General features: G+C 43.4%; 1 long non-coding RNA gene across 1 annotated transcript in view; it reads left to right on the top strand.

Moving 5' to 3' along the window:
* Nucleotides 1–2,333: 2,333 nt before the first annotated feature.
* LOC141156709 (uncharacterized) overlaps nucleotides 2,334–21,644 on the top strand; it is a 58,809-nt gene continuing 39,498 nt past the window's right edge. Inside the window, exons 1-2 of the long non-coding RNA XR_012247704.1 lie at nucleotides 2,334–2,473; nucleotides 3,016–3,151. This is a non-coding gene — a long non-coding RNA (uncharacterized lncRNA). The remainder of the gene's footprint in view (nucleotides 2,474–3,015; nucleotides 3,152–21,644) is intronic.

The following is a 21,644-nucleotide window of genomic DNA, read 5'->3' as shown; positions in this document are numbered from 1 at the left end:
CGGGCGTGCGGTGGCGACTCGCCCGTCCGCACCCCTGGGATCCCTTCGTTCCTCGTTCCTGGAGCCTTCTCCACTCCTCTTCCTTCCTTCTCCCTCTTCCAGGCCTGGGCCTCTGTTACTAGGCCCGCCTCCGGAGCAGAGCTCATGCAGAGCCCCTGCTCCCTGCCACTTCTGCTCAGACTTCTCTGCACTGAACTAAGATGGTACCCACCTTTTATACTCCCTTCTCAATGCACCCAGGAACTGCTTCCTCCCTGCTCCTGCACTACAGGGTTCCCCTTCCTCGGTGTTCCCTCCCCCCACTCCAGCCAGGGACAGGGACTGTCGTGCCCATCTCAGGGGCATATTGGTCGCCCTGTCCCACGGCAATGTGGTGTAATGCATGCAGGTGTCGGGGTCCTGATCCACACTCCATCCTTACCTGAGAGTGAGATATCACACCTCTGGGTGAGGTGCAATACCTCTGTAGCAACCGAGCCCTCGGGGTGCTACAGTTCCATTTATCTTCAGCCTAGGTGACATATTGCGATACAGGGCCGTGATTTTGGCTATAAAAGGGTCCCCTAGACCCCTACCCCAAGCTTTTTAAGAGAATAATATATGGCGTGCCAGGAGACTCTATGGAATGCTTTCTCAGCATCCAACGAGAGTATCTAATTACAAATTTTTAACTGCATCTAGCCCAGGAAATACTTTGTGCCTAGTAGCAGTGTCTGCTCGTCAGCGGATTATCCCAGCTGTTAAGCAAGCTACACCACCTGTAGTTTGGACACTTAATTTTTTCAAAGGAAATGCTTCGGGACCCCGGGATACTCAGTGAAGAGCATCAGGAGGCACCCCAAGGCATAGGGGCTGGGACTGGCGGTAGGACGCCTTGCGGTGGACTGCCGAGCTCGATCCTTATAAAAGCTTTTTAACTGCAGCAGCTTTAGTGGATGCTACTGGAGCTGGAATTCCGCGGCTGCTGGCATCAGACTTGCCCTCCAATAGATCCTTGTAAAAGGATTTAAAGTGTATTCATTCAAATTAGAGAGACAATTTAAATTAAAAAGCTTAGAGCTGCCTCCACCACAGGGGGGCTCGCTCGACCCACCAGCGGACAGGCACCAGTATTGGGAGAGGGGGGCTGGCCGTCAGGATCCACCGCGGCTCTGACACAAACCTGGCGACACGGAGGTGGCACGGGCAGGAACGGACTGGCCGTGTCGGCTTCTCACTTTTTGGATTTTAGAAGGGCATGACCTGCCTATATCTGTGTCTCCCCCTCCTTTTACTCCTCCACCTCTTTTCTTTTCGCATGACTATATGTACTTGTCACTTTTCCATGTGTTAGTTATGTCTTCTGAGCAGTTTGTCAGCTTTTGGACACCTTTTGAAGGTGTTTTCTATGTGTTTCTATGTGTTTTTGTTTGCCTGCCATTGGTTTTAATGGTGTTCGAAGGTGTTCGACGAACCGAACCAAACTCGAACACTATGGGGGTGGCTCAACACTAGTCTCTATAGACTGGCTCAAAGAAAATCTGTATTGCTGGAAATCATGACAAGGAAGGTATTGCTTGTGAAGGCAACCTATGAGTGAATCTCCTTCTTGAAAGGTTGTGTGGTCTCTCCAACATACCAGAGACCGCACGGACATTTTATGAGATATATAACAAATGAAGAATCACATATGTGAAATCCATTTATCCAAAATCACATATGTGAAACATATGGGAACAATGTTTCCCAGCTTCTCTTTCAGGTGCTTCAAAGTGTTCCAGCACCCTAACGGGGTGGTAATCGTATTTTAAAATTAAAAGAAAGTGTCCTTCTGGATTTTCAAACTGAACACTTAAGAACCGAATAAGCTCAATAGGGAATATGAGGTTATATACTAAAGTCTCCTATTATGTTATAGGCTATTATGTTCTTTTTTGAAGTCCTTGTAAGTTTAAATATCTTAACTTAATTAGCTTGTTTTGTTATATCTACACACTGCTATAAGTATAGTCTACTAATGTGACTCATGTTCACAGGTTCGCTTAGAGCCTTCAAAGATATTTGCTCCTGTTTCCTCCCCCGCCTGTTCCCCCCCCTTTTTTTCCCTTTTATGCCTATCTTTTTCCCTTTTCTTTATATTATTTAGTTAGTCATCCTTTTCGTTTATCCCTCTTGCCCCTGTTATTTGTATTCATTTCCCCTATTTCCTGTGGTGTTCCCACCATGTGATCTTTTGTCATTTGTCTACAGCACGTCTTGGTTTTCACTGCACAGGTGCACGGTGGAACACAATCCACCCCTCGCTTTCATCGGGCACTGATGCGTCACTTCCGGTATACGGCGGTGGCGTCATTTCCGGTCTACGGTGGAACGCAGACCAAGCCTCGATCCCCGGCTGCGGTGGTGCACTGATTTGAATCACGATTTTATACACACATCACCTCCATCTGTGGCACCACTGTCCACTGTCCCCTCCCCTTCTGATGCATATAAGGTGGGATGTATTTCCCATACAAGCACACACAAACACATTTCCACTTTGCTGCACTGCATGCGTGACTGTGTGTGTGCTTATGTGCGTGACTGCATGTGCACGACCGTGTGTGTGCGTGACTGCATGTGTGTACAAGACTGCATGAGTACTGTATCTAGGAGGCTATGTGAGGGCTCATACTGTATCTAGGAGGCTATGCGGGGGTTTATACTGTATCTAGGGAGCTATGCGGGGGCTCACTGTTTCTAGGAAGCTATGTGGGGGCGCATACTGTATATAGGGGGATGTCAGCATACTTAATTGTGCTCAATATTAAGTCATACAATTATTGCAAAAAAATAAGTATAATTAATATATTAATATTGAGCAAACTTAATTTCAGACTATTGATTTGGTCTCTACAACAGTCACAGTCTCTCATGTGGCCACTTGGGAAAATTAATCTCCCACCACTGATCTATTTTAAATAGTGCTATGTTATGGATAGTGCTGTTCATAAGGGTAAAATTCGCTACCCTGTCTCTGTATTTTTCCATCTACAGATGTGCACCAGAGCACCTGTGTGTTACTCACACGACCCATCACATGATTTATCAAAGAGGATGTGTGGCGCCCCTGCGGGTTCAGTCGCCACAGTGGTGCTGCATCTCACCCAGAGGTGTGGTATCCCACTCTCAGGTAAGGATGGAGTACTGCCTGGGACCCAAACACCTGCATCCAACACTACAGTACTCCAGACCAGCAGGAGGGGCAAGATGCGCTGTTCTTCTGCTGAGCCCTGTCCCTGGCTGGAGTGGGGGGAACCAAGAGAGGGGGAACCATGTAGTGGGTGTGGGTGGAGTAAGAAGATTAGGGGAGCACTAGAGAAGAAGGATATAAAAAGGAGAAGCCATCTTGGGAGTTCACTTCAGTCAGAGGAGGAGAGTGTGTGGAGCAGGAGCTCAGCAGGAGGGCCTAGTGAGAGAGGCCCAGGACAGACTAAAGAGAGGAGAGGAGTGAGCAGAAAGGCTCCAGTAAGACATAAAGGATCCCAGGGGCACAGGCAGTGTGGATGCCACCCGTGCGCCCGAACCCACCAGGAGTGGAAGTATCAGGTCGCAGAGAGGGGAACGGCCTCTAAACTAGCAGAGTTCTTCAAGTCTCAACTAGATAACCAGAGGGTGCAGCATTTCAGGTGCTGCAGCCAAAAGCCACATCTAAATCTCCAAAAAGGTGGCCATAGAGGACCTAGGGAACAGAGAAGACGTCGCCCGACAAGGTCCTCCGTCACTGACTTAGGACACTGGGTGTGAGGTGCAGGGAGATGGCCAGCAGGAACACACAGAACGGGGTCCCTCTAAGTAAGCTGGAATTGCCTGAGGGTTTGCTGAACCCCTCCCTGAGTAAGCACAGGACGACGTGGGAAGTTACCCTGGCCCTGGTAACTTGAAGTCTAAAAATCATGAGTAAAACCCTGAAGACTGCACCCCACTGTCTCTGCGAATTCTTACGGCGCCATCATCCCCTGCACCACTCTACACACCTACTTCATCTATAACATTCCTGTAACGCCCTGGAGCTAAGCTCTACCTGTGGAGAGCTAAACTAACTCTGCTGCACTAACATCAGCGCCAGAGGACCTGCTCCGCAGCGGCGGCTCCCTTTTTCCGCACACCACAGGTGGCGTCACAAACTTTATATAAAAACTATAAATCCCCTGTAAATAACCCCTTTTATTGACCGCCCTGGGTCACGGACCGGGTCACTGCCACAGTGACATCCCCTGCACCGACCGGCCCGGCACCGAGTACCCTACGACCCAGGGGGCGCGTCAGATGATGTGACAATATCACATGATACATTGGTAGAGGGAGGGGCGGCACGCTTTCTAAATTTCCCAGGGCCCTATCTACTCTTAATCCACCTATGGTCATCTTCCACTTATCTATACTGGAAAAAAAACACTCCTAAAAAGATGCTACCAGGAATACAGGAAGAACAGCGACTTTTTTTGTGCAGCAGACTGAAGGACGAGGAGGATTAGGTGGATGTGGAGACCATTATGCCAAGCTTGGGCAGATGACGAGGATGACAGGTGTCACATTGATGCGGATGATGCTGGCTATGATGACCATTCAGTTCAGAAGGGTGCAGAAAGTGAACAAATGGTGCCCTAGGTCATGCTGGCAAGCTGTATATTTTATTGATTGTGGTATGAGGGGTGTATCATTGGGCAAAAGGCTTCCAATTAGATGCCATGCTTTTAGATCATCACTACAAAAAGAAAAATGGCAATTTTTTTTCTGGCTTCTGACAGTCAAAATTGTCACATTTCCACTATAAACTATGCTTTCAACGCTGCAAAGCTTTTCCTGAGCAAGCACCTGACACCCACACGTCTGACCGAAAAAAACCCTCTCAGTTCCATGCCTGTTCTGGTATTAGGACAACAACAAATATCTAATGAAGAAGCCATTAAACTATATACGACATGAGGGACCAGATTTTTAAGCCACTGTGTCTACCAGGCCCACATCAATAGAACAGCCAGATTGAGTCCATTCTCCTACGGACACCATAAGCCCCATGATGGACTTCTAGGTCAGCAGACTGGACTAGTGGCAAGAACGAGCCTGGTTTGCAATGAGTGTAATGTCTTTGCAGCCTTTTGTGAACGCTGAGGGGATATTGGGTTAGCACAGTGGCTCAGTGGTCAGCAATGTGGCAAGAAGTTTGTATGTTCTCATGGTGTTTCATTGGTTTTCTTACACACTCCAATAACATATTGATAGGGAATGTAGATTGTGAGCCTCGAAGGGTACAATGATGTTAATGGTTGTAAAGCGCTGTGGAATTAATGGCACTATATTAGAGAGTAAATCAAATATTCAGTACAGCAAGTAGCTTAGTCACGCAGGTGGACCAGATTGATGTCCACAATTGTGGATAATGTTACATTTGTCAAAATAAATTAGTCATGGTTTAGTGCGGATTTTTTTTCCACCCAAGTCTGATGCCAGTGATTAAATCAGCACTATCAGCCTGACTGCGGATTGTCTTTTTCCATACTGTTATGCCGCCACAAGTACTGATGTCCCTACTCAGCCAGGCATCTCCTACCTATTCATTGCAGAATATCTATATTGTAATATCTATATTTCTCATGGTCTGTTCCTTACTATTTTATATTGTGATGTTTCTGACACTGCCAATAGACACCCACATATTTCCTGCCTGTCCATTATGTGCTATAGCTGTGCTGGAGCTGCTAGTGCTGGCCTTGCACAGCGGATATCTTCTTGCCTGACCCAACATATTCGATACTGTGTGGTTGCTGTTGCCACCACAAATAGTCACACAGCTCTAGTTTCTGCTTGTCCATTGTTTTCGGCTTTTAGCTATACTGCACTGATGCTGAACACCCTTAGCCTTTATAAAAGGTGAATAAACCTAAAACTGCTCCCACAAAAAGTGATAATGACTTCGTAAAGAGCCATGGAAATATGCCTCACTTTCCAAACCGAAAACCTGTTCCTGCTCAAAAAAAGGAATACTTTTTGGAGGACTTTTTGAAAGCTACAGCTTCCTCATTTAACAACAAACCTGTGGCTACTCACACAGGGATACATTTTTAGACCATCCATTGTCAAGAAGCCATTGCTTCCTCTGTGTACACAGCTTTTATATTAATACAAGCATCTGTCCGCAAGATATTAATCTTTTTAAAGGGGTTTTCCCCACAAAGAAAAGTTGATTTTAATCAATAGAGCTTGGAATATATAATAATAATTTGCACAATTGTATGTGTTTAAAAAAAGGGTTCCTGTGCTGAGATAATCTTATAAATGTGCCCCTGCTGTGTACTGTGTAATGGCTGTGTCTGACCATACAGGGACATGGTCTGATCATACCACAGCTCCTGGGCAGGGGAGGAAGAAAAAAGAAGTATACAGCTATTATAGCACGGGGTCACAGCTGATTCTTTCTTTGAAATAAAACATTGTTTAAAAACAGGCAGTGAAATGTTTTACTTCAAAGAAAGAATCAGCTGTGACCCTGTGCTATAATATCTGTATACTTTTTTTTTTTCCTCCCCTGCCCAGGAGATGTGGTATGATCAGATCATGTTCCTGCATGGTCGGACACAGTCATTACACAGTACACAGCAGGGGCACATTTATAAGATTATCTCAGCACAGGAACATTTTATTTAAACACATACAATTGTGGAAGTTGCTAATTTTCCAAGATCTATTGATTAAAATCAACTATTGTTTGAGGAAAAATCCCTTTAACCATTTTACCTATTTAAAAAAAGTCTTGCAGTACAGAATGTTCTTAAGCAGCCTCTCAGCTGCCAAAAAGGTCCATTTATCTATAGCCATATATATTAAGGTCACTGACATTACAGCCCCGTTTGCATTAAAGAGATTGAGGTCTCCTAGGACTTAGGCTGTGTGCCCACGATGTGTTTTTTAAGCGTTTCCGCAGCGGCAAAAACGCTACAGAAATGCTTAAAAAACGCATGGTAGAAGGTCTGCCATGTTCCCCAATGATAATCCGCATGTGCTGTGCACATGCTGCGGAAATTTCCACTGCGGATTATCATTGCGGAAAAAAATGCAGCACTACCAATTATTTTGCGTAAGTGCTGCGTTTTCACCGCCATTGACTTGCATTAGATCGCATGGATTACGCATCACTGCATATGCAGATGTGCATTCCACGTGTTCCAGTGTGCGGATGGTACCCAGATCTAGTGGAGCGGAGACTCTCCTCCGGACCTGGGTATCCTAGAAACTGTAAAAAAAAAAAAGAATAAAATAAAAAATAAATATGATACTTACCTTCTGACGGCCCCCGGTGCGCTCCTCCTCCCTTGCCGGCAGATCGCAATGGACTGGAGGACCTGCGCTGACGTCATAGTCATGTGACGGGACACGCGACGCTGACGTCGGCAGGTCCTTCAGTGCAGTGTACCGCGTTCTGCCGGCAGTCAGCACCGAGCGAAGCAAGACTGCGGGGGCCATCGGAAGGTAAGTATAAATTTATTTTTTATTTTTTTACATTCTTTGACGGCCCCCGCTGTGCTTGTCTTCGTTTGCCGGCAGCTCGCGATGGACTGGAGGACCTGCGCTGACATCATAGTCATGTGACAGGTCACGCGATGCTGAAGTCGGCAGGTCCTTCAGTGTACCGCGATCTGCCGACATGGGAGAATGGAGGGAAGCAAGACACTGAGGGCCATCGGAAGGTAAGTATAGATTTATTTTTTTATTTTTTGACATTCTCTCGGTCACACTATATAAATCCATGCCGGTTGCATGGATTTATATAGTGTGACCAAGTTGTCAAGCACTTTCCAAGTGATGCTAAAATCGCTTGGAAAGTGCTTGTCAACCCGCATGTGGAAATGCATGTGAAGAACGCTTCACAAACGCTTCTACCTGGCAGGAAAAACGCATGTAAAATCCGCATGTACAATCCGCATGCGTTTTTTTCTGCCAGGGAGATGCAGAAATGCTCAGGAAAAATCCGGAGCATTTTTGCATCGTGGGCACATAGCCTAACGCTGCTTTTCAGGGCAATTGGAAGCTTTGCAGTACTTGCACTTTGTGGCAAAACAAGTCGCTGCAAGTCACTTTTTTTTAGTAAAAAGTAACAAAACATAGCTGGCAACTGCATATTTCAAAGTATCCACTCTTCTGTAATAAGTTATTTCACAAACATTAACTTATCAGCTAATAAAAGTAAACTTCATATTATGTTGACAACTTTCATGATCAAAGAATGTGATTGGGATTACTTATGGCTTTGAAGTACAACATAACCTCTAAACCCCTCAATGAAGACGATTCATTTGTGCCATTTACTATGCAAAAAAAAAAAAAAGTTTCATGTTTCTGTTATTAGTCATTCTAAACTGAGAATCCCAATGAGGAAGTCATAAACAAAGATTACGCCCTCACTAAAACACGAGGAAACTTGAGGGTTATAAGATCTTATGTTGAACTAAGAGGATTTAAAAGCATACAATCTACGTACATGTCTAAAAATAGCATACCCCACGTCACTGCAGCCTTCATCCTGAAAAGAGCAATTATTCAGACATTGTAATATAAATGACTGTTAAAACATGTCCATGAATTTACTAGGAAAAAAATATATATTTGTAAGGTGAAAGCAACGAACTCAGCTACATATAAAAGGTAAATACAATACCCTTAAAGGGAATCTGGGGCTAGACTCTTTCTGTCTGGACCATGGGCAGCATGAAGCAGAGCTTCGCTGCATAATAGCAGCCAGGTATATTTTATTCAAATGCTTCTGCGTTTGAGAAAACAGTTTGGTCTAGTCTGGTCTCTCTCTATAATCCCCAGGGTTTCAGTGTGGTCCCTGTCCAGCTTCTCCCCACCCAGCTCGAGTTCAGTGACTAGTCTCTTCCATGTGCGTACACAGGCAGAGACCGGCTTTTCAAACTATCCTTTCTCTAAAGCGCCACAGCATTTCAGAGTAAGATACACCTAGCTGCGCCATTTCAACGTAAAAAAAACACCTAGCTGCGCCATTTCAGAGTAAGATACACCTAGCTGCGCCATTTCAACGTAAAAAAAACACCTAGCTGCGCCATTTCAGAGTAAGATACACCTAGCTGCGCCATATCAGAGTAAGATACACCTAGCTGCGCCATATCAGAGTAAGATACACCTAGCTGCGCCATTTCAGCGTAAAAAAACACCTAGCTGCGCCATTTCAGGGTAAAAAAACATCTAGCTGCACCATTTCAGAGTAAAATATATGTAGATCTAAATGTGGGGAACAGAGCGCACAATAGGGTGATACCCTATGGAGGGAGATTAAGAGAGTGCTGGTTACACTCACCTGATGGAGTTGTGACAGGCAGATGATGATGATGATGATGATGGGTTTTTAAAGGCCCAAAATGGATGCCAGTTACATAGGGAACACCCACAGGAATACTTAAACCAATGGGGAAATTAGGAAGGGGAGGGACGTTCAACTGGCAATTTCAAATAGATTAAAGTTGGGGGAAAAAAAAAAGTACCATCCTTAATACTGATAAAATGTGAACAGTTGAATGATTGCAATGTGGGAGAAGTGGGATAAGAACCCAGAATGGGGCAGTGATTAGAAGCCAGTGAGTGAATATTTAACAGGGGAGCCACCGAGGTAAATGTGGGAAAGGGGACAAAGGAAAGAGGGGAAATGCACATATAAATGGTACCACATAAATAAAAGACAAATTGTTGAGGGGAAGCAATTGGAGTGTAGGAGAAATGTGATTAGAATCTGGGATTTGGCAGTGTATATGACGCGCCCCCTGGGCCGTGGGGTACTTGGCAGCCGGGCCTCTGGTTGCTGGGGGATATCACGGTAGCTGGCCCGGTCTATGACCCAGGGCGGTCAGTAAAAATGGGGTATTTATAAGGGATTTAAGTGTTCGTGACGCCACCTGTGGATTGCGGCTAGAGGGAGCCGCCGCTGCGGAGCAGTCCTCTGGAGCTGGTGTTACGGCAGCAGGGATAATGTGGCTCTCCACAGGTAGAGCTAGCTCCAGGGCAGCGTGGGGTGTAATGGATGGTGGTGCAGGGGAGAGACGGTAGGACAGTCCCGGAGGAAAGACGGACACTCACACGGGGGTAAGCTTCAGTACCTTTACTGGTGATGTTGCAGGCACGGTCCAGGGTACTCCAGGCGAAGGGCACACTTTTGGACTCTCCCCAGTGAGCGGGTATAGGGCCTCCTGATCCGTTGCTTTATTCTCTAAGCTTCTGACCTGCCTGGAGCTAGGCCTAGCTTGGTTACTGTCTCTCTTTGCACCTGCTGACCTGGTGGTAGGGCCTTCTCTTTGGAGATCACTCTCCCTGGACACTGGGACCTCCGTGACTCCTAGCCCTGGTACTGTAATCAGCGTTGGTGAACCTGGGACCTGAAGTCCTCCAAGGGTTTTGGTGGTTACTTCTGGGTATAAAGGGTCCCCGTAGACGCGGACATGGTGTCTGGTACATATATCGGGGTGAGCCTGGTATGCTCCTCTGCCCCCTCGCTACTTCTTCCTTCTCCTCTCGCCTTCGGCCCACTCAAGGCCCTCACTAGGCCTTCACACGTGCTGTAGGCCTTGGCTCGCCTAAGCACAGCAGCCAGCTTGCTGCCTCTTCGCTGCTCTCTGAGCGTCAGCACGCTCTCAGACTCTCTCAGTCTGACTCCAAACTCTAACTCAAACTGACTGAAGACTCAACTGGGCTGCCTGGCTCCACCCTCCCTATATATATCCCTAACGGGCTCCCTCTGCTGGTCTAAGGTGGTAGGGTGGAGGTGTGTGAATGTGTGAGGGCCTCTTGTGGAGAAGTCCATCCATGCACCCTTCTGGGTTCTGTGGCACCAATGCGCAGCAGGGCGCCACATATGGACATCAGAAGGGCAACATTTAACAGAGGAGCCATCTAGGTGGATGAGGGAAAGGTGATACAGAAAAGGGTATTATACTTATAAATGAATAAAAAGGACAAAAAGTGTTGTAAAGACTGCAGTTTGGAGTGCAGGAGAAACCGGATTTGAACTCAATATGAGCCATTGAATAGGGGCCAGAAAGTGCCGCGGAAGGTGTAGTGAGACTAATGGATATAAACTAACAAAAAAAAAAAAAGAGTTAAAAAGGGGGAAGAAAAATGAAATGGGGATAATAATTTTCATAAATACAAAATCATGGACAAGAATAATAAAACAATAAGCAGGGAATAATTTAAAATAAAAAAAAATTAAAAAATGAATTTTCAAGAATGGATAAATTGGATCCAAGATCATGTGCATATTGATTATTTAGGATAAGACACATTGTGATATAGAATTACCGTTTATCCCGGCATTGCGCATTGGTACACGGTAAGAATGCAACAGGCATCTCTATCACACCAATTGAATCCATTTCCCTTGATCTCCCAAACCCTATGGAACCTTGAAGAGAAAAGAAAAATATTGGATATACATGATCAGCACCCTTAAACCCTATGGACTCAATGAAATTACTGAGATTTTTATTTAATTATTTATTTTATTCTATTTTACCTCTACACAGTCATTACATATGGTCACAGATCCTTTTTCTTATGCATTTTAATACCCTTCTAATTGTTATTTTAATATTAATTTCTATTAATATTCCCATTTTTAATTCTATATCACAATGTGTCTTATCCTAAATAATCAACATACACATGATCTTGGATCCAATTTATCCATTCTCGAAAATTCATTTTTAAATTTTTTTGGTTTTAAATTATTCCCTGCTTATTGTTTTATTATTCTTGTCCATGATTTTGTATTTATGAAAATTATTATCCCCATTTCATTTTTCGTCCCCTTTTTACCTCTTTTTTTTTCCCAACTTTAATCTATTAGAAATTGCCAGCTGAACGTCCCTCCCCTTCCTAATTTCCCCATTGGTTTATGTGTTCCTGTGGGTGTTGCCTATGTAACTAGCATCCATTTTGGGTCTTTAAAAACCCATCCATTCTCATGCTGTACACATTTGTTATTTTTACTTGAAAAAGACGCCGGTACGGCATTGAAACGGGTTGTTAATAAAAAGCCTTTTCATCATCATCATCATCTCTGAAGAATTAATTTAATTCAGCAGCGCAGCCCACTTATGTGTTCATCCAACTGGATTCAATTTCAGAGTAAAACACATTTCGCTGCAGCATTTCAGAGTAAAACACATCTAGTTGCACCATTTCAGAGTAAAACACATCTAGCTGCACCATTTCAGAGTAAAACACATCTAGCTGCGCCATTTCAGAGTAAAACAGTCAACTGCGGTTGAGCAGCCAAGCTCGGATTCATTCTGCCTGTGGTTCAGGCAACAAATCTAGTGACAGGTTTCAAAAGTGTATGCCTATAATGCTCATTTAAGGGAACCTAACATTTTTGTAGAAACATTCCAGTATTGACATTGAGGAGATAAACAGCAAGGAGAATTTTAAGACCCTGTTCCTTTACTAAAGGAGGCATATGGCTATAGGCGGACCCTGGAGAAAAGGAACGCTTCTGTCAAGAGGGGACTATATGTACAGAGGGTTGTGCCATGATCAAAAGTATATTTTAATCAATAGGTCTTGGAACAATAATCAGTTCCCCAATTGGATGTGTTTAACCCCTTTAAAGCCCAAGACGTATTAATACGCGTCTGTGCCCTGGGCTTTAAGAGCCTGACCCGTATTAATATGTCATTGCGATCGCGCGCGCACACAAGATGTGCGGGCGCAATCGCCGTCGGGTGTCAGCTGATTGTCGCAGCTGACACCCGGTGCTATGTGCAGGGAGCGGTCCCGCACCACTCCCGGCACATTAACCCCCGCAATGCTGCGATCGAAGTCGATCGCAGCATTGCGGTGGCTAAGGGGAGGTGATCGGTATACTTACCTCCTCTTCCAGCCTCCAGCGCTGTCTGCCGCGGCTTCCCGGATGTTGCCATGACGACCCGATGTCGTCATGACAACATCCGGGTCACCAGACAGCAGGAAGATTTTTTGGTCGTGCGCAGTGCATGACCAAACTATCTTCTCCCTGTGCAGCGCTGACAGGCTGCATAGCACAGATATGATGCTCCATTCCTGTGCTATGCAGGCGATCAGAGTAAAAAAGTAAAAGTCCCATAGTGGGACAAAGTATAAAAGTAAAAAAACTGTCAGAAAGTGAAAGAAAAAAATAAATTGTAAAAATATTAAAAAAATAATAATAATAATAATAATCCACCAAAAATAAAAATATAATGTACCCATCAATAAATATTATTATGAAAAAAAACAAAATAATAAAAGTACACATATTTGGTATCGCCGCATCTGGAACGACCTGACCTATAAAATTGTCCCACTCGTTAACCCCTTCGGTGAACATGGTAAAAAAAAAAAAAAAAAGCAAAAAACAATGCTTTATCATCATACCGCCAAACAAAAAAATGGAATAACACGCGATCAAAAAGACGAATATAAATAAAAATGGTAACGCTGAAAATGTCATCTTGTCCTGAAAAAAACAAGCTGCCATACAGCTCCATCAGCAGAAAAATAAAAAAGTTATAGCTCTCAGAATAAAGCGATGCAAAAAAATAAATTTTTCTATAAAATTGCCTTTATTATGTAAAAGCGCCAAAACATAGAAAAACTATATAAATGTGGTACCGCTGTAAATGTACTGACCCGAAGAATAAAGCTACCTTATCAATTTTACCACACGCAGAGCAAAATAAAAAAAGAAAAAAAGAACAATTCCTGAATTGTTGGTTTTTGTTTATTCTGCCTCCCAAAAATCAGAATAGAAAGCGATCAAAAAATGTCACGTGCCTGAACATGGCACTAATAAAAATGTCAACTCATCCCGCAAAAAATAAGCCATCACATGACTCTGTCGGCCAAAATATGGAAAAATTATAGCTCTCAAAATATGGTGCTGCAAAAACTAGATTTTACAAAAAAATGCGTTTTTTAGTGTGTGACAGCTGTCAATCATAAAAACCCGATATGATTCTGGTATCTCTGTAGTCGCACCGACACGAAGAATAAAGTCGTCTAATCACTTATACCACACGAGGAACGGCGTAAAAAATAAACTCTCGGGTTAGGGTTGTGCTAGGGTTAGGGTTGGGATTGTGCTAGGGTTAGGGTTGGGCTAGGGTTAGGGTTGGGTTAGGGTTGGAGTTGGGGTTAGGGTTGGAGTTGGGGTTAGGGTTGGGGCTGGGGTTAGGGTTGGGTTAGGGTTGGGATTTATTTCAAAAGTAAAAAAAAAGATGAAGATATGGCAACTCGTGTTGAGCGCAAGTGCTCGCTACTTGAGTTTGCATCGGGTGCTCGGGTATGCATTGAGTGTCGGGGGTTCTCGAGTGACAGGCTCGAGTCTCCGCCCCATATGCTTCATGGCCAAAAAAACCTTGCCTGCCATGCATGAGCGATCCCCGCATGTCTTTTCGGGGGTGTCTAGTAACCATGAAACATGCGGGCGGGGACTCAAGCATGTCACTCGAGCACCCTTGATACATGGTGAATACCTGAGTACCCGATGCAAACTCAAGTAGCGAGCACTTGTACTCAAGACTAATGACAACTTATTCAATATGATGACCTAATGTTATCAAATTCTGTGTCGTACCTCTGGGTTCAAGATGTTCACTATACACCTTGATAAAATCCTTGAGGGATGTAGTTTCCAAAATGAGGTCACTTGTGTAGGGTTTCCACTATTTATGCACATCAGGGGCTCTCCAAACGCGACATGGCATCCACTTTCGATTCCAGACGATTTTGCGTTCAAAAAGTCACACAGTGCTCTTTCCCTTCTGAACTCTGCCGTGCGCTCAAACACTGTATTTTCCCCACATACGGGGTATTGGCATACTCAGGAGAAATTGCACAAAAGTTTTTGGGGTCCATTTTCTCCTCTTACCCTTGTGAAAATAAAAAAATTGGGGCTAAAACATAATTTTTGTGGAAAAAGTTTGATTTTTTATTTTCACGGCTCCATGTTATAAACTTCTGTAAAGGACTTGAGGGTTCAGGATGCTCACAACACATCTAGATAAGTTCCTTGAGGGGTCTAGTTTCCAAAATGGTGTCACTTGTGGGGGGTTTCCACTGTTTAGGCACATCAGGGGCTCCCCAAACGCAACATGGTGTCCGCTAATTATTCAAGCAAATTTTACATTTAAAAAGTCAAATTGTGCTCCTTCCCTTCCGAACCCTGCCATCCACCCAAACAGGGTTTTTTCCCCAGAAATGGAGTATCTGCCCAGGGGAAATTGCACAACAAATTTTGGGGTCCATTTTTTCCTGTTACCCCTGCGAAAATAAAAAAATTGGGTCTAAAGTAACATTTTTGTGAAAAAAGTTAAATGTTCATTTTTTTCTTACCCATTCCAAAAATTCCTGTGAAGCACCTGAAGGGTTAATAAACTTCTCGAATGTGGTTTTGAGCATCTTGAGGGGTGCAGTTTTTAGAATGGTGTCACTTTTGTGTATTTTCTGTCATAAAGACCCCTCAAAGTGACTTCAAATGTGATGTGGTCCCTAAAAAATGATTTTGTAAATTTTGTTGGAAAAATGAGAAATCGCTGGTCATTTTTTAACCCTTATAGCTCCCTAATAAATAAAAATTTTGGTTCCAAAATTGTGCTGATGTAAAGTAGACATGTGGGAAATGTTATTTATTAACTATTTTGTGTGACATATCTCTCTGATTTCAGGGCATAAAAATTAAAATTTTCAAAATTTTCATTTTTTTCACAAATAAACGCAAATGATATCGAAGAAATTTTACCACAATCATGAAGTACAATATGTCACGAAAAAACATTCTCAGAATCCTGGGGATCCGTTGAAGCGTTCCAGAGTTACTACATCATAAAGTGACAGTGGTCAGAATTGTAAAAATTGGCCTGGTCATTAATGTGCAAACCACCTTGGGTTGTAAAGGGGTTAAAACAAATGTCCCTGTCCCAAGATAATCATAAAAATGTCCCCCAGTTTAATGGCTGTATCCAACCATGTAAGAAAGAACAAGTTGGATATACCACATCTCCTGGGCAGGGGAGGAAGAAAAAGCATATACAGACATTACAGCCAATTCTTTCTTTGAGGTAAAATATCGTTTAAAAACAGGCAGTGAACTGTTTGCCTAACAGAAAGAATCAGTTGTGATCCAATGCTGTCCTGTCTGTATACTCTTTTGATTCCTCCCCTGCCCAGGAGCTGTGGTATGATCAGACCATGTTCCAGTACGGTCAGACACAGTCATTACACAGTACACAGCAGGGGCACATTTATAAGATTATCTCAGCACAGGAACATTTTTTTCTTTTAAACGCGTTCAATTGTGGAACTTATTATTCCAAGATCTGTTGATTAAAATGTACTTTGCTTGTGGCACAACCCCTTTAAGTGGCAGACATATTGAGCATACTGTTTATATACAAATAAATACGACTATATATCCAAAGACAAAATGTTGACCGTCTAGAAAAAAAAATCCCACCTTCCCAGTTTATCACATTAACATGTATTTTGATTTAGAAACGTATTTAAAAAATATTCAATACAAATATATTTGTTACATGAAAACTTTTATAAAACATTGTCAGAGATCTAGAGGTTAAGGGGTATTCCCATCTCCAAGATCCTATCCCAATATGTAGTAGGTGTAACAAAAAAAATATTAGCAAATACCTCCAATTAGAAATGTAGTATATTTTTTCTGATTCGCTATGTCTCTTTCCTCATGTGCAGACATCGCAGGACCTTGGGTATTATTACACCTACTACATATTGGGATAGGCTCTTGGAGATGGGAATACCCCTTTAAAGATAGGGAGATATATATAGAGTAGATAGATACAGATTATATATATATAATTTATTATTATAGCGCCATTAATTCCATGGCACTTTGCATGTGAAAAAGGGGTATACATAGCAAACAACAAGTACAATAGTTTGGACAAAGACAAGTCGCCGACTGGTACAGGAGGAGAGAGGACCCAGCCAGCGAGGGATCACAATCTAGAAATATATTATAAGTATACACTACTATATATACACTACTCAAAAAAATAAAGGGAACAGTCAAATAACACATCCTAGATCTGAATGAATGAAATATTCTCATTGAATACTTTCTTCTGTACAAAATTGAATGTGCTGACAACAAAATCATACAAAAATCATCAATGGAAATCAAATTTATTAACTAATGGAGGCCTGGATTTGGAGTCACCCTCAAAATTAAAGTGGAAAAATACACTACAGGCTGATCCAACTTTGATGTAATGTCCTTAAAACAAGTCAAAATGAGGCTCATTATTGTGTGTGGCCTCCATGTGCCTGTATGAGCTCCCTACAATGCCTGGGCATGCTCCTGATGAGGTTACGGATGGTCTCCTGTGGGATCTCCTCCCAGACCTGGACTAAAGTATCCGCCAACTCCTGGACAGTCTGTGGTGCAACGTGACGTTGGTGGATGGAGCGAGACTTGATGTCCCAGATGTGCTCAATTGGATTTAGATCTGGGGAATGGGCGGGCCAGTCCATAGCTTCAATGCCTTCATCGTGCAGGAACTGCTGACACACTCCAGCCACATGAGGTCTGGCATTGTCCTGCATTAGGAGGAACCCAGGGCCAACCGCACCAGCATATGGTCTCACCAGGGGTCTGAGGATCTCAGCTCAGTGCCTAATGGTAGTCAGGCTACCTCTGGCGAGCACATGGAGGGCTGTGCGGCCCTCCAAAGAAATGCCACCCCGCACCATTACTGACCCACTGCCAAACCGGTCATGCTGAAGGATGTTGCAGGCAGCAGATCGCTCTCCACGGTGTCTCCAGTCAGTCACATGTGCCCAGTGTGAACTTGCTTTCATCTGTGAAGAGCACAGGGCGCCAGTGGCGACTTTGCCAATCCTGGTGTTCTGTGGCAAATGTCAAGCGTCCTGCATGGTGTTGGGCTATGACCACAACCCCCATCTGTGGGCGTCAGGCCCTCATACCACCCTCATGGAGTCGGTTTCTAACCGTTTGTGCAGACACATGCATATTTGTGGCCTGCTGGATGTCATTTTGCAGTGCTCAGGCAGTGCTCCTCCTGTTCCTCCTTGCACAAAGGCGGAGGTAGCGGTCCTGCTGCTGGGTTGTTGCCCTCCTACGGCCGCCTCCACGTCTCCTGGTGTACTAGCCTGTCTCCTGGTAGCGCCTCCAGCCTCTGGACACTTCGCTAACAGACACAGCAAACCTTCTTGCCACAGCTCGCATTGATGTGCCATCCTAGATGAGCTGCACTACCTGAGCAACTTCGGTGGGTTGTTGAGTCCGTCTCATGCTACCACGAGTGTGAAAGCACAGCCAACACTCAAAAGTGACCAAAACATCAGCCAGAAAGCATTGGTACTGAGATGTTGTCTGTGGTCCCCACCTGCAGAACCACTCCTTTTTTGAGGGTGTCTTGATAATTGCCAATGATTTCCATCTATTGTCTATTCCATTTGCACAACAGCATGTGAAATTGATTGTCAATCAGTGTTGCTTCCTAAGTGGGCAGTTTGATTTCACAGAAGTTTAATTTACTTGGAGTTATATTCCGTTGTTTCAGTGTTCCCTTTGTTTTTTTGAGCAGTGTGTGTATATAATATATATATATATATATATATATATATATATATATATATATATACAGTACAGACCAAAAGCTTGGACACACCTTCTCATTTAAAGATTTTTCTGTATTTTCATGACTATGAAAATTGTACATTCACACTGAAGGCATCAAAACTATGAATTAACACATCGAATTATATAGTTAACAAAAAAGTGTGAAACAACTGAAAATATGTCTTATATTCTAGGTTCTTCAAAGTAGCCACCTTTTGCTTTAATGACTGCTTTGCACACTCTTGGCATTCTCTTGATGAGCTTCAAGAGGTAGTCACCGGAAATGGTTTTCTCTTCACAGGTGTGCCCTGTCAGGTTTAATAAGTGGGATTTCTTGCCTTATAAATGGGGTTAGGACCATCAGTTGTGTTGTGCAGAAGTCTGGTGGATACACAGCTGATAGCCCTACTGAATAGACTGTTAGAATTTGTATTATGGAAAGAAAAAAGCAGCAAAGTAAAGAAAAACGAGTGGCCATCATTACTTTAAGAAATTAAGGTCAGTCAGTGCGAAAAATTGGGAAAACTTTGAAAGTGTCCCCAAGTGCAGTTGCAAAAACCATCAAGCGCTAAAAAGAAACTGGCTCACATGAGGACTGCCCCAGGAAAGGAAGGCCAAGAGTCACATCTGCTTCTGAGGATAAGTTTATCCGAGACACCAGCCTCAGAAATCGCAGGTTAACAGCAGCTCAGATTAGAGACCAGGTCAATGCCACACAGAGTTCTAGCAGCAGACACATCTCTTCAACGACTGTTAAGAGGAGACTTTGTGCAGCAGGCCTTCATGGTAAAATAGCTGCTAAGAAACCACTGCTAAGGACAGGCAACAAGCAGAAGAGACTTCTTTGGGCTAAAGAACACAAGGAATGGACATTAGACCAGTGGAAATCTGTGCTTTGGTCAGATGAGTCCAAATTTGAGATCTTTGGTTCCAACCACCCTGTCTTTGTGCACGCAGAAAAGGTGAACGGATGGACTCTACATGCCTGGTTCCCACCGTGAAGCATGGAGGAAGAGGTGTGATGGTGTGGGGGTGCTTTGCTGGTGACACTGTTGGGGATTTATTCAAAATTGAAGGCATACTGAACCAGCATGGCTACCACAGCATCTTGCAGCGGCATGCTTTTCCATCCGGTTTGCATTTAGTTGGACCAACATTTATTTTTCAACAGGACAATGACCCCAAACACACCTCCAGGCTGTGTAAGGGCTATTTGACCAAGAAGGAGAGTGATGGGGGGCTACGCCAGATGACCTGTCCTCCACAGTCACCAGACCTGAACCCAATCGAGATGGTTTGGGGTGAGCTGGACCTCAGAGTGAAGGCAAAAGGGCCAACAAGTGCTAAGCATCTCTGGGAACTCCTTCAAGATTGTTGGAAGACCATTTCCAGTGACTACCTCTTGAAGCTCATCAAGAGAATGCCAAGAGTGTGCAAAGCAGTCATCAAAGCAAAAGGTGGCTACTTTGAAGAGCCTAGAATATAAGATATATTTTCAGTTGTTTCACACTTTTTTGTTAACTATATAATTCCACATGTGTTAATTCCTAGTTTTGATGCCTTCAGTGTGAATGTACAATTTTCATAGTCATGAAAATACAGAAAAATCTTTAAATGAAAAGGTGTGTCCAAACTTTTGGTCTGTACTGTATATATATATATATATATATATATATATATATATATATATATACACATACATACACACACATTTTTTATTGTATACCTTTTTTTTTATATATATATATACATCAATAAATGTTACATTTTATGGCACTCTAGTTCCTGTGTTGTACATGTAGGTTATATATATTCCCCAACATATACAGTCATATGAAAAAGTTTGGGCACCCCTATTAATCTTAAGCTTTATGTTTTATAAAAATTGGTGTTTTTGCAACAGCTAATTCAGTTTGATATATGTAATAACTGTCGGACACAGTAATGGTTCTGCCTTGAAATGAGGTTTATTGTACTAACAGAAAATGTGCAATCTGCATTCAAACAAAATTTGACAGGTGCATAAGTATGGGCACCTCACCAGAAAAGTGACATTAATATTTAGTAGATCCTCCTTTTGCAAAAATAACAGCCTCTAGTCGCTTCCTGTAGCTTTTAATGAGTTCCTGGATCCTGGATGAAGGTATTTTTGACCATTCCTCTTTACAAAACAATTCCAGTTCAGATAAGTTTGATGGTCGCCGAGCATGGACAGCCCTCTTCAAATGATCCCACAGATGTTCAATGATATTCAGGTCTGGGGACTGGGATGGCCATTCCAGAACATTGTAATTGTTCCTCTGCATGAATGCCTGAGTAGATTTGGAGCGGTGTTTTGGATCATTGTCTTGCTGAAAGATCCATCCCCTGCGTAACTTCAACTTTATCACTGATTGTTGAACATTATCGTCAAGAATCTGCTGATACTGAGTGGAATCCATGCGTCCCTCAACTTTAACAAGATTCCTGGTGCCGGCATTGGCCACACAGCCCCAAAGCATGATGGAACCTCCACCAAATTTTACTGTGGGTAGCAAGTGTTTTTCTTGGAATGCTGTGTTTTTTTGCCGCCATGCATAACACCTTTTTGTATGACCAAACAACTCAATCTTGGTTTCATCAATCCACAGGACCTTCTTCCAAAAAGAAATTGGCTTCTCCAAATGTGCTTTTGCATACCTCAGCCGACTCTGTTTGTGGCGTGCTTGCAGAAACGGCTTCTTTTGCATCACTCTCCCATACAGCTTCTCCTTGTGCAAAGTGCGTTGTATAGTTGACCGATGCACAGTGACACCATCTGCAGCAAGTTGATGCTGCAGCTCTCTGGAGGTGGTCTGAGGATTGTCCTTGACTGATCTCACCATTCTTCTTCTCTGCCTTTCTGATGTTTTTCTTGGCCTGCCACTTCTGGCCTTAACAAGAACTGTCCCTGTGTTCTTCCATTTCCTTACTATGTTCCTCACAGTGGAAACTGACAGGTTAA

The sequence above is a fragment of the Phyllobates terribilis genome, unplaced genomic scaffold, assembly GCF_046119375.1.
Source record: "Phyllobates terribilis strain yellow unplaced genomic scaffold, ASM4611937v1 Scaffold_8__6_contigs__length_399053987, whole genome shotgun sequence".
Classification (NCBI taxonomy): domain Eukaryota; kingdom Metazoa; phylum Chordata; class Amphibia; order Anura; family Dendrobatidae; genus Phyllobates; species Phyllobates terribilis.
This window is presented reverse-complemented; position numbering and strand designations above follow the sequence as displayed.